The sequence below is a fragment of the Ambystoma mexicanum genome, chromosome 8 (assembly GCF_040938575.1).
Source record: "Ambystoma mexicanum isolate Mex_15411 chromosome 8, UKY_AmexF1_1, whole genome shotgun sequence".
Classification (NCBI taxonomy): domain Eukaryota; kingdom Metazoa; phylum Chordata; class Amphibia; order Caudata; family Ambystomatidae; genus Ambystoma; species Ambystoma mexicanum.
The window spans coordinates 231,306,878-231,321,162 of record NC_090929.1 but is presented as its reverse complement, the minus strand read 5'-3'; the positions used below and the strand labels follow the sequence as shown (position 1 = coordinate 231,321,162).

General features: G+C 46.6%; 1 protein-coding gene across 2 annotated transcripts in view; it reads left to right on the top strand.

Annotated features, from left to right (window-relative positions):
- The window catches only part of LOC138471810 (syncytin-A-like), a 57,757-nt gene that overhangs the window by 17,470 nt on the left and 26,002 nt on the right, over positions 1-14,285 (top strand). Inside the window, exon 2 of one of the 2 annotated variants that reach the window (XR_011268517.1) lies at positions 1,488-1,895. The exons of the other annotated variant lie outside the window; for it this stretch is intronic. The gene's annotated coding sequence lies outside the window, so the exon portion shown is untranslated. Of the gene's footprint in view, positions 1-1,487; positions 1,896-14,285 lie in introns of those variants that run through there. 2 annotated transcript variants of the gene reach the window in all.

The window sequence follows — 14,285 nt, the reverse complement described above, 5'->3', positions numbered from 1 at the left end:
ACAACCAAGTACTTCAGCTGGAGGATGGACCCGGGGGCAGCGGGCACAGATGCGTTCCTACAGTCGTGGACAGGACCAGTTCACTACGCGTTTCCGCCTTTCATAACGATCACAAGACTTCTAGCGAAGGTTCGCAGAGACTAAGCAGAGCTAGTACTAGTGGTTCCCCTCTGGAAATCACAGCCCTGGTTTCCAGTAGTTATGGAACTTTCCTCAGATTTTCCGAGGATAATCCCTCATCAACCAGATCTACTCCTCAGCCCAACCGGCCTGTATCACCCTCTGGAGGATGCGGGCTCTCTGCACCTAATAGCTTGCAGAATTTCAGGAAAAGATGGGAACTGACAGGAATTTCGCAGATTGGTGCAGACTGTATTAGAGATTCCTGGGCGCCTTCCACCTTTAGGAGCTATAGTTCAGCATGGGATGCTTGGTCGCGATGGTGCTCAAACCTCCAGCAGGATCCCGTTTCAGCACATGTAGTACACTTCATTAACTTCCTAGCAGACAAATTCCACGAAGGCTGTGCATACAGGACTTTGGGAGTATATAGGTCAGCTCTATCAGCAGGGCACGACAGGGTGGAAGCAGCTCCCGTAGGAGAGCACCCAGCAGTGCACAGGCTACTCAGAGGGATTAGGCTCAAGAGGCCGCCGGAACCCAAGTACTCTTCCTTGTGGGACGTCCGTGACGTTTTACAATTGTTCATGAGATGGCCAGAAAATGATCAGCTATCTAGATCTCAGCTTTAGGGGAAATTAGTGATGCTGCTCTGTCTGACAGCATGCCGGAGAGTTTCAGATCTAAAAGCATTAGAGATAGACAGAAAGTTCTTCTATCCAGAGGGAATAGCGTTTACTATTGTGCAAAGGACTAAATCCGATTCCAGAGTGATTTCCTACACCTGTTTCCCCGAAAACAAAAAAACTATGCGTAGCGCAATGCATTAAAGACTACGAGACCGCAACAGCGTTAGTCAGGCCGCAAGGCGTTACTCAATTACTAATTGCGCATAGAAAACCCCATCATGCGATTGCCACAGCGACAATAGCTAGATGGGTGAGAGAGGTCATGCAGTGGGCAGGCATAGATTTAGCCCTGTTTGGCGCGCATTCTGTCTTAGGCGCAATGGCTTCTAGGGCCTTTTCAGTAGGAGTGTCCTTACAAGACATCATGAAATCAGCTGATTGGTCCTCAGAATCCACTTTTAAGACTTTCTACTTTAAGCCAGTTTCAGAAGTGGCTAGTGGGGTGGTAGCAAGCTTTGAACAAGCATAATGCTCGCCTCCGTCTTGTCATAGAATGAAAATTGGCCATGCTAGCTGCACTGGTCAGTCTTGATTCTATTAAAGACAAGGAGGCGAGCATTATATCCCACCCAAATGAATGCGAGGAAAATGATTACATAGTGGAACGTATATTGTGCCTACTGATCTGTGTCAAGGCATCGCATTCCCACCCTCATGATATTTTTGTCGCTCTCTTAGGGCATGAACAGAAACCCGCATGAAGTCGCAGCAAGCTGATGCGATAGTGAGCCAGTTGTTCCATTGGACCAAATGGATTGCCGGCCGTGATCACAGTTGCCTCGCGGAGGAGTTAAAAGTTGAAAAGTTATATTGACTTTGGACTATCTGCAGACAAAGAAAGAGGAAGGAACCTTGTCCTGTTGGTCCTTATAGGAGGGATAAGCACCGATTGGTGGAGGAAGGACTACTGGTTACGAGGAGGCTCATGGGACTTGTAGTGGAAACTGTGTGGAGCCTCTAGAGAGAAGAAAAAACTTTTCAACTAAAAGATTTATTTTACTAAACGCAGAAAGAAACATTTGTTTTGAAAAGTTTATATACATTTTGAATTGCTGTGTTGGTGGCAAATTAAAGAGTTAAGCATAATGCTCGCCTCCTTGTCTTTAATAGAATCAAGACTGACCAGTGCAGCTAGCATGGGCAAACTTCATTGCACAGCTTAACCCAGATGCGCAAGCCGTGGCTGCCTCATTAGATGTTGAGAAGGCGTTTGATTTGGTCTCGTGGCAGTTTTTGTTTTCCGTGCTGCGTTGGATGGGCCTAGGAGAGTTCTATATCCAATGTGTGCGCCTACTTAACTGTTCCCCGAAGACGAGAGTTAGGACGGGTGCCTCAATTTCTCCCCTGTTCCTACTTGCCGTGGCACTCGCCAGGGATTCCCTCTGTCGCCGTTACTCCTTGCCCTCACTATTGAACCTCTTGCATGCATTATGCGACTCAGACATATACATCAGGATCTGCCTATGACCGTCCCCATGCACATAATCTCTTTATATGCGGACGACTCATTGCTCTATATAAGAGATCCAGTGGTGTCACCTAGCCCCACTGTTAGAAAAAGTCCAGAAATTCTCTATATACTCGGGATACCACATTAACAAGTCCAAATCGGAGCTGTTACCCTTAAATAAGCCCACAACTCCCTCGGCGGATCTCCAGGGCTTTTGGTGGGTACCTGAAAAGATGAAATACCTGGGCATAGTGATTACGCGACAGCATAACACACTCCTTCTCGAGAATCACATGAAATATATGCTCACACTGGCAGACAAATTGAAACTATGGGCTAGAATACCCATCTCGCTGTATGGCAGGATTTCGCTGCTGAAAATGATTGTTGTGCCCAAGTTGCTATACTACTTTGTCAATATCCCGATGTGGTCATGGGGGGTGTTTTTTGATAAGCTCCGGTCCATGGCAATAGGCTTCACCTGGGGCGATGACACCCCTCGCATGAAATGGGAGGCTATGACTAAACTGTATGAACAGGGTGGCCTTCAGGCCCCTGACTTTGAGCTATATTATGAAGTAGCCCAAGCACACTTTCCCAGTCACTGGTACACCGCACACACTCGCCCCCTACACACAGACGTCGAAAGACTCAGTGCCTACCCCACAGAGTTGGACACAATTGTTCTCACCCACAGTCACCCAGACACCTGCACATTCGATCCGGTTCGGACCACTGTCAATGCATGGGCGAGGCTGTAGGCTCCCGAACCTTACGCTGGCTCTATTCCACTTTGGTGTTGCCCCGGACTCTCCCCAACATATGATCACTCTATCCAAAGAAGCTGGGATCCCTCCAGTGAGATGCTACTGCAGGATCTCTTCCCCAACGGCACGTTTGGATCTTTACCCATTCTTGCAGAGAAACTGGGGCCTTGCCCGATCAAAACACTACAGTACTATCGAATGAGGGCTGCGGTCAGGGCGAAATGGCCTTCATTTCCTAAGGAGCCAGAAGCGTGTCAGCCTCTGGAGTCGGTAACAGCTACTGGCTACACACGGGGGTTGATTTCTACCTTATATAAGAAATGTCAAGATGTTCATCCCACTCCTGGGGCTGCCAGGCTGGCCTGGGAGGAGCACCTGGGCTCTCCAATAGATGCCGCTAGATGGGCGCAATGGTGTCGTCTCACCAGGGACGTCTCCTTAAATGATAGGCACAGGTTGATCCAGTTTAAAATACTTAATAGGCTTCATTACACCCCGGTGAAGATCTCCAAGTTTGCCCCCTCAGTGAGTCCCAAATGTAATAAATGCTATGCTGCTGCCGCTGATGCGTATCACATGTACTGGTCCTGTCCTAAAATTGCTCAATTCTGGTCTGCAGTGGCTGCAGTATTAAATGAGTGCACTGGTGGTCCCCCGGTGTTAACATTCCCCAAGTACTTGTTTGAGGACATAGGTAAGGTCTCCCCAAAAAAAAAGGCGATTTTTTAATGTAGGTCGTCTCATTGCCAAATAATGTATTTTACTTAAATGGAAATCCAAAATTGCTCCGACTGTTAATATGTGGTTAAAAGAAATGACACACGCCAATGAATGTGAGGAAACATACATATTGTCGATTCCCCCGACATGCAGACCAGGGAATATTTGGGAACCCTTCAAGAAATACCTATGTAGGCAGACAGGATGTACGGACTAAGTCCCCCGCGCAAGATATGTACATGTACATTGCATTAGCTGAGGAAAAGAGTTGTTGATGATTGTGCACAATGGCCCTCATCATAAGGTTGGCGGAATGGGTTTACCGGCACCGGTAAAGGTGCCGGTAAACCCATTCCACCCTACCACGAGGTCTCCTCGCGGGACCCGCAATGGGTGCCTGGAAAAACCAGGCGTCCATACCGGGTCCCGCGAGGACACCAGGGAGCTAACAGGCCCGTCATTAACGGGCCCATTGTTAGCTCCATCCCCATTCCCATTGAGCCCTATGGGGACTCGAATGGGAATGGGGATGGACCGATCCGGGTTCCTCGGATGGGGAATTACTGGGTCCGCCAAGGTCACGATGGCCCGGTAAGTCCTCATTCGAGGGACCCGGGCCCGGATTGCGGTAAGGAGGCAACCATGCCGCTAAAAGCAGCATGGTTACCTCCAACCTCCTGATGAGGGCCAATATCTGTACCCTACTGACATACTGTTCCTGTAGATGACTGTTTTACACTGTACTAAAATAAAGTAAAAAAAAAAAAAGAAATGGACGTGCAGAAAATCGCAAATATATTGGCTCTGATGTCTATATAAACGTAGTCTGATGAAGTGCGCTTGTAGCTAATGTTCCTGTAAGATGCTCATTCAAACTTTTTTTTATGAACCTACCAATTCTCTCTTACTCTGCTAGCATGTACTTTCAACAGCCCCTATAGATTATAGCAATTTAGCACGTTGTAGTTTTAAAATGCCCCGGCACATTTTTTAAACACTACTCAAAAAGGCACACAGGGCCTCATTCCGAGTCTGGCTGTCCGAAAATAAGAGTGCTGGTAGCAATGTATCGGCACCCTTTCCGGACCGTCAGACTACGAGAATGCCTGCAGATACCAGCACCGGCACCGTTGATAACAGTGCCAGAGCTTCCGTCCCACGGGAATGGGGACTTAAAGTTTCCCCAGGCCGCCGGGACTTGTAATATCCCGGTGGAACCGGGAAATCATGTGCCGGAACGCTGTTACACGCTGTTACGAGGTAGCACCAGCGGGTTACCACCGACCTCTTAATGAGGCCCAGAGTTCTGCATTTGTGTATTGGTGACTTTAATGAGAATTTTTTCCGAAGGGCAAATCCAATTAATTTTGTTTCATTATCTTAAAACCCAATTCCTGTTGCCCTCATGGAGATGAAGCAACCGGTACATGTAAGCCCTTATTTTCTTTTATCAACTGAGCACAGTTGGTTACCCAGAAGCAGATTTATTCGAATTTCATGACTACATATGCCTATTTTAATTTGGCGAAATTCAACATTTTATTCCACTTTAATATATTATACTTGTACAATATATTTTGTAATGTATATATCTTTTATAATGTGTAGGTGTGTGCAATTTTACATTATGTTTGGCTTTGCAAATGTGAATGATGCACAAAATTCGAATTGGAGCAAAGAAGTGTTCTCTGTTTCTTTTCAAAGATCAAATTGTTTGACTTTCAGTGTGAACCTTTTCTTTTGCACACCAAAAACATTCAGAAAAGTATGTGGTGAGGTGTCCCTTTTTAATGTGACCTTACCTGCTTTTATGATGATCCTAGGATGGAGTAGCTTCACAGCTGGTTTCTTTTGGTACTTGGGCTCTGAATCGTTTGTGACTGTCTTATAAGGCCATCGAAGGACAAGAATGAAATGCACAGTATGGCTTAGGATACAAAACTGGACCTTCAACCATAAGTGTTTTGTATTTCTTTCAGCAGATTGTACTCCTATGTCCCGTCTTCTTTCCTCCATACTTGTGAGACATTCCTTCCTTTGGGACTGGACCAGGACATTTTGTAGCACCATACAAAAATGTTCTGTCTTTTTATGTTGCGTGCATGAGCACATGCGTGGCCACAGGCCCACCTCCCCAAGCACTGCCTTCGGGCCTAGCTCCTCAGTCTTCTCTGCATGGTCGGGGTTTGATGCTTTAGCACCTGCAGGTACTTTTTTCCCAGCCTTTTTTCCTTCTGTCAGAATTTCTTTCTCCCTCGCCTCTGGTATTTTTCATCCACGTATGCTGGGACTAAAGGGATTTGCCTCCTGCGCATTGTGCAGTCAAAGCTACTCAGCGTCAGAACCTCAAGCCCTGTGCTTGGAGTGCCTCAGCCCAGATCACAGGTGGGATACATGCTTTGCCTGTCACGCACTTTCAGCACAGGACCTCACTCGACTTCTTCAACGCTGGGAAGAAGTCTTCAGTCAGGTAGCGCCATAGTACATACAGGAGTTCGTCTTGTTGAAGAAACATCAACCGGGAAGAGATTTCTTTTTCAGGGTACCCCGGGCTGGGGGTTCCTCTAAGGAGGTCTCCGGTCAAGGGAGGGGTCAGCTGCATCCTAGCACTACCAGGACTTGTCTCAAGGCCCTCAGGGCTAAATTGGATATCGGAACTCGCTCCAAGGTTCCCCAACACAGGGCTAAAGTACATACTGGCAAAGCCGAGGTTCCCCCTTTGGGGGCTTAAGTTACTGGGGTCTCCCCTGAGGTTCCTTCTAGAAGGGCTAAAGTTAACACTGGCAAGGCCAAGGTTGCCCCATTGGGTGCTAAATCTACCGGAAACCCCTCTAAGTTTCCCTCAAGCAGGGCTAAACTTTTTCCTGGTGCTGCTGAAGTTACCCGGGCCGGGGCTAAATACACCGGGGCTACCCCTGAGGGTCTCTCACTGAGGGCTAACTCTGATACCGGCACCCCACAAGCTTCCCTGTACGAGGGCTAAACACCACAAGGGCCTTTTTGGTAGTGTCAGAGACCAAACTGTAGCCAGCTCCTTTAGGTGTTTCACCCTCTGTGACTGCTACAGCGTCTTCGGCGCCAAAGGATAATCTCAAATCCACTCCAAGTGCGTCGTTGGGACGGGATCCATTTAGGTCTCTTTCCAGAGCTCTGTTACACTTCAGGCTTCCCCGCGGGCCTCCTTGCAGAATACGACTTCTTTGCAGGCTCCTCTATGGTCCAGGTACAAGCTACCATGGCGTCTGTACAAACGTCGACGCACCACCTGACACGTCTTGTATGTAGAAGACGTACAGCAAGCCACGCCCCTCTTACGACTATAAAACCACCATCTTCCAAGGGGCTCGTTGCTGCTAATTAGCGTTTCCAGCTACACGCGGTTTCGTCCGTTTCCTCTTCGTGTCTCCCTACACGATTCCTCATCTAAACTCCTGGTTTTGACCTTTGCCTGACTTTTGGATTGCCTCGTCTCCTCCTTTGTTCCTGTCGTGCTCGTCTGGTTGTTGGACTCGGAACGCTACTGGATCTGGCTCTCTTCTGTGTCTTGCGGTTCTTATTCCTGGTTGCCGCTCTGCACACCAAATTGCTGTCTACTATCTGGATCATCTCAACGGCTACTCAACTATACTCGTGTACTCAGGTACATACTTGATTGACAATCCTCATCTTTGCTATTTGTTACCTCCACGACTAGTTTGGATATTTGTCTTCTGTTGGATTCTGGGACATTGAGTGACTTTCCTGTGAGATTGCTCTTACGTGCATATAAACGCTTTCCTGAACTGCACCAACCCGGCACTAGTGCATCCCTCGTGCCGTTCGGGGTTCCTTCCCTATAATAACTTCCCTGTTTGTTATTTTTTCCTGTCGTTGTCTTCAGAATCCTGGACTCCTCTTCCTCCATTTATCTTTACTCAGGTCAGTTGTTATCAATTCTATAGCTATAGTTGGAACCAATACTGATTTAGAGCATTTCCACTCATTTGTGTTATTCTTTGTAGATCATCCCGGGGAAACTTCACTCCAATATCTATCTAGGTAGTTGCCCAATTATTTCAACTGTTCTAATCACTTGCATAATCTCAACACTGTCTAATATCTTTGTATTCCTTTGCAGCTTTGGTATTGGCAGTGTGTGTTCTCCCCGCTCTTTTATTCAATTGACACCTCTGTCTGTCCCAACTGAAACAGCAGAGAGGTACATTGTGGAAAAGAGCCCCTCTTTGACGAAGCCTGACTCTTGTACTCAGGGGAGCTGGGATGGAAGGCTGAATTTTGAATCTTATACCACCAACATCTCCAAGGTCATTTCCTCTGCATCTTCGGCCTATTTCGGCTTTAGATGGTGAACCTTTTACCCCTAAAGTGGAATGTTCAGCACCTACTTCGATGTCCTTACCACCAACTCTGTCTCTGCCCATCACCTCCTCTCTGCTGTATAAAGCAGATCTGTGGATGTCTAGACAATCTCCCCAGAATCATGGTCCAGGCCTACGCCACCTCAGAGGTCTGGTCCTCAACTACAGAGACCACATGATTCTGAAGATGCTTTCTTTCATATGTTCCACGCATTATTTCATTTGGATGCTATGAGGGAGTACTTTAAGGGCATTTTCAAGGAAATCATTCTTAAACCTCTGGAAATCTCTAGCCCTCCTCCTCTTCCATGGTTCCTCCAGGATCCTGCTCCCCTTGGCAGCACCAGCCTTTCACAACAGGCTATGGACCTGATGGGATTCCTTGAAATCCCTTTCCCTGACCCTCCACTCTTAAAGGGAGCGGTGCTAGCAGGGTCTGAATCCATTAAGAGTCTGGAAAAATCAGGGTTAAGCCTTCAAAAGGATGTCATCTTCCTCAGCAACCTCACAAGTGTCATGAAATCTCGCTTCTGTCCCCACTGGTCATCCTGGTCTATACGGAATTGTACCAGAGTGAACTCACATGCCCCCCCAACATGGCGGACACCGCTTTCGGATCCACGGTCTAACTCCTGGGAAAACCAACACAGCTAGATAAGCACCCCTACCTTGGAATCTCTTCTCAAGCGGTTCCATCCTGTTCCACCCTTCCTGGACTGTTCGACCGTGACCTGCAGCCTTAGGGCGATTGCCCTCGGACCGAGGCCCCTCCTTTTTGGACTTCCAATAGTTGCGGTTAACTTCGGACCGCTGCTCCTCCTTCCTGGGCTTGCAATGGTTGCAGTGCCTTCAAACCGCTACAACTCCTCCCTGGGCTCCTGCATCCACAAACTTACGAGGTTGCTCCTACTCTTCCCTGAGAATACTGTCTTTATATCGGATAACTGAACTACTACCCGACAGAGGGGCGTCGGAAGAAACATGTCCTTACCTCCACAAGACCCGCACCTCCAAGAAGCGTGGGCAGCTTGAGTCAACAAAGAAGAAACACTCCAAACTTTCACAGGCCAACAAGCAGGTTCTGACAACAAGTGCTGAGCAAAGAGATCTTCGCTAACTCTGCCCTCTTGCTTAGGGAAACTAATACCACAGCACTCTCAGCAGCTATGAAACCGAGGCTGTGGAAGGATCAGTATTAGCCTAACTGACCGATTATATTATGAATCGATTGAATGGTACATTCGGCCGAATTCGGCCAGTACCATTCAATCAATTATAAAACATACCGAACATGTGGAATGAGGGTTGCGGGGGTGTCCACTACTCCCCATGTTTGCTATGTTTGGCCTTGGGGGTTGCAGGGGACCGGAAAAAAGAAAGAAGAAAATATGGACGGATCTTACCCTGCAGGTTTACCGTGGACCTGGAGGCGAGCAGGCAGTTAAGTAGAGGTGGGGAGGGGGTATTTTGGGTGAATATGTGTAGCGATTGGGGATGTTCTTAGTCTGATAATTGTTTGCATGCGAGCAGATTAATTTCAAACAGTTTGCCGCAAACACTTATCAGAGGAACAAACAACCCCAAACCGAAGGATCTAGGGGAATTTGAGAAGTTCATTCCACCTGAGCAACTTGATGAGTTTATAGGCGGCCTTGCGAATTCCAGGATGGTCGCACAAGATCTGCTGGAGTCGGTGGCGCACCAGGTTCTTTGGGTAGAGTGGTTTGTGATGGGAACTGATGCATGTAGATAAGCATACTTTCATGCCACAAAACGTACAAAGGAGGTACAGGATAAAGTTCTTGACCTCCTGTGCGACAGACTATATTTATTCCACAGTTCAACAGATGAGTAGCTAGTGCAAAAGAAGGCTAGCACAATAACAGCAAAGTCACTGTCTGTGCTAACACAACAACGGCATCAACCAAGCAGTCACCATGGTTTAGGGCCTATGCACGCTCCAGACCCTTCCCTGGTTTCAAGGGTTTTCAGGAGTGAAAGGCGAGACTATAAGACAGGTCGTCCAGCACCCAAAGGAAAAAGCAACAGAAAACCTCTATTAGGGTTGGTTTTCTTCCTCCAAACCATAGCTTCAACTAGTTCTTCAGCCTATTCTGCCGATAAAACACCTAAATGTTGGGGCTCGGTTCCATGGAACTGCAGTAGGAGGGAGACCTTCCCTATTTATGGGTGCCTGGGAGACCATAACTTTGCACTCCTGTGTGTTGTCTGTGACCAGCCGGGGATTCAGGCTCCTGCTACCTTCCCCTTCTGATCCACATTGGGTCTCCCTCTCTCAGGTGAGAAATCTCCAGCCTACTGGAGACGAAAGCCACAGAGGAGGTCAAGTCCAGAAGCTGAACTGGGTTTCTACTCTCGTCTGATCATGGTGCCAAAGTCCAACAGGACAGACCTGTGCACCTTCTGGATCTTGCAGAGTTCCATTTTTTCCTTCTCAAGAAATTTAAGATAATTACCCCTGCACAAGTCCGCTCAGACTTGCATCAGGGAGATTGGATCTGTGCAGTGGATCTGAATGATGCTTGCATGCATATCCCTGTATGGCCCCTGCAATGGAGGTTTCTGAGATTTCCGGTGGGGCGGTAGTTTCGGGTTCTTGCTTTTGGCCTCAATTCAGCAACCAGAGTGTTCACAAAAATGATACTGACAGTAGCCTTGTTTCTCTGTCTCCAGGTTATACATGTCTACCAGTACTGGCTGGTAAGGGGTCAGTTTACAGGAAAAGGTAGAGGCTCTGCTCTGCTACCTCCTGGACTTGCTATATGACCTGTATCTGTCAGTGAACTTGAAGTCAAATTTCACACAATGAACCCTTGGTTTTGCACAGACTTCCTTTGGGGACACCTGACTAGCCAAAGTCTTTCCAACTATCGAGAGGGTAACCGAATTACAGCAAACCTGTTCCTTTCCTTCGCCAACACCACTGTGTGGAGGTTCCAGAGGCTGCTGAGATTGATGGCATCCTGCGCTCGAACAGTCCCTCTGGCTAGGTTAAAAATGTGACGGACCCAGATAACACAGAGACTCTCCTGGTCCCAGGTATCAGATCTTCAGTCACAACTGTTTAAAATCCCCCAAGACTTGACCCAGCACTTAATTTGGTGGGCCAAGCCTCAAAATCTGACAGAGGGGGTTCTTTTCCATGACCCCTCCCACCCCATTCTCCCAGATGGTGATCACAATGGATTCTTCTCTCCTGGCCTGGGGGGTAACATTAAACAACCTTCAGGTCTTTGACCTGTGGGTGGAGGAGGACCACGCTCAGGATATCAACTACCTGGAACTGAAAGCAATTTGCTTGGCATGGAATGCCTTTTCTTCAATATTCAGGGCAAGATGGTATCAATAAATATGGACAATTCCATCTCAATGTTCTTCATCAACAAGCAGGGGGGAACAAGTCTCCTCCCCTTACATGTCTGACCGTGGGAATGGGCTGTTCAACACAACATCTGGCTGCATGCAGTTCACCTGCCTGGAGCATGAAACACAGAAGCGGATCAACTGAGCCGCCTCACGGAAGCCAACCACAAGTGGCAACTCCGACCCCAAGTGGTGAAATATCTGTTCCACTGGTGGGGGTCCCTTCAAGGGGATCTTTTTGCCTACAATCTCAACTACCACGGTCCTGTGTCTGCATCCAGGGGAGTACAATACAATCACATACGATAAAATAGGCCACCGAGCCCTGTCACCACACAAGGGCACTTAGTCCCATAAGTTATCTATATAAATAAAAATGTAAAAGTTCGTTTGTTCACAATCTTAAATCTCCGAAAGTTCTTCACCAATTGCTTTGAAATTTTGACACAACATTGCATTCAAATAGGCGCGTGTTTTTATATGCCTACTATACATAGATATCACACCTGTGACAGGTAAAAACATGCTTTTTCTGGAAAACAGCGCCATCTGTTGGATGTAAAAGCAACACACACTATACTAAATATTTTACGATTCCATTTCAATATTTCCGATTTAGAATGGCTCAAATATGTGCCGAGGAAGCAGCAGAACGACGTGCAGCCAGACTTCAGGATGCACGGTTGCGGGCACGGTGATCGCGTTCTGCAGCTTCAGATCTGCTTCGTTCTCAACAGAATGAACTTGACAGGCTGAGAGTGGCTGAAAGATGTCAACAAAAAATAGCAGATCAGCGTCAAAGACGACTCCGTGCTCAGCATTCACGCGATTACAATCGACTTGCATTCCGGTACAACCCAGCTGATGATTATAGTTTGAGCCCGCAAGGTCTCATCGGCACCATGACTGAAGTGTGTCCTTATTGCCAGGCTCTGAAATTTAATGGAGAAACGAAAGGAATGTGTTGCGCCGCCGGAAAAATTAAACTGCCTCAACTTGGAGAACCGCCAGAGCCATTTAAAACTACCCACAAGCATTGTGAAATTAAACATATTAGAAACGTGCGCTTTTTCTTTCTTTTCCATTTAACCAGACTAAGCCACAGCAATGCGTGGCCGGGGACAGTTAGTATTTTATATAAACTGAATTTGTAGCTTGCAACTGAAACACAATTGCTCGTAGGTTTTTCAACTAACATGAACACATTTTATTGATTTACAAAAAGTTTAAAATCGTACCACATTAAAAAATATATATATATACTGGAGAGCAAACAAGAACTCAGTGCAATAGTTTACAACAGTGAATCATGAAGTGCATCAAGGTTAGTACCCAACAAGGTGCAAAGTGCTTACAAATATGTCATCCATCTTCATGACAACATTGTTCTGCTATTCTGCCTGTGCGGCCGTGGATGCTTTGTCGTTCGAACTGATGATGATGTAGCAGACTTCCCATAGGTATGTGTGCAAGATTTTACTTCCTCATATTCATGTGTTGTAAGTCTTTGATTGGGAACCCTCACACCACCTTGCTTTTCTATGAGCATTCCAGTGAAAAACTGCAACACACTTTTAAGCATTTGTTGATAGTGGCACTGCCATTTTTCTTTAATTGTACTCTGCATTGTTATCTAGCCTCCCACTAGAAAAAAGGTGAATGATCAACGTGTGTACTTGCTTAATAGTTTTACATTCTGAAATAGAGCCTGTGTAGTTTCTATTGGTTTCCCATTGAATATGACGACAGCATTATGTCAAGGGATACACCAAATCGCGTGGCAGGTGATATAACCACAATTTCGCCTGTTGTGCATTTGAAGCTACCGCTCAGGTTAGTCTTTTCTACCAGGGACATAGTCCTCATACATTGATGGCACATACATTAGTACACTTAAGTAGCATACATACATGTTGAGCTTTAGGCGTTGTGGATTGGTCCACATAGGCATAATGGTCTGTTCCTTACGAGTAATTGTCCAATACTATTACTCCTGTACCACAAATTGAAGCAGAGCTCTATATATTATTCACAGAGCCCTACCTTGAAAATGCCTACTACATTGTATTGAGAGATGCATCGAATTTACTTCTTTGTGAAAAGATTGACATTTCACCCATCATGCACTTAAAGCACTAATCAAGGTTAGTCCCATAGTTCGGAGAAATAGCTCACATCTGCAGGCTGCTGATATTTGGTTCTATGTCAAAAGATCTCATTTGAACGGTCTCAAGAGAAGACAGATTTACAATTCCCTGATCGGAAAACCAGCATTTAAAAAAAAAACAAATACCCCCCACCAAACTCCCCATTGTTGCAATCCGCCCCCACCATCTACAGCGGGAATCCCCATCTTTCATCCCCAGCCCCAGCCCCTTTACCCCCCAAACCAAAAAACATACATACACACACCAACACACATGCACCCACACCCTCACTCATACTACCTTAATATCAGACCAACTACATTCCTACCTCAATTAAGCCAAACTATCAAGGACCCTAATGCCAAACTATCAAGGATCCTAATGCCAACCTAGTCGCTAATTCGGGTGCCACTGAAACCATAACCCCATCACAAGGGATCAACCTATATGCTAGGAAACCTACACCTAACCAGCCTTGCTCTACTAATGTAAGAAATGCCAGGCTGTGTTCTAGATTTAACCGAAACCTCTCCCTACAGCCTAAACCACATGAGACGCCTACTACCCCGATAGTAACTAACAACTGCACCTTAAAAATTCCTAAAAAAAGAGACAACCTAGGAGAGACTAAAACTAACCTCCCAGACGCA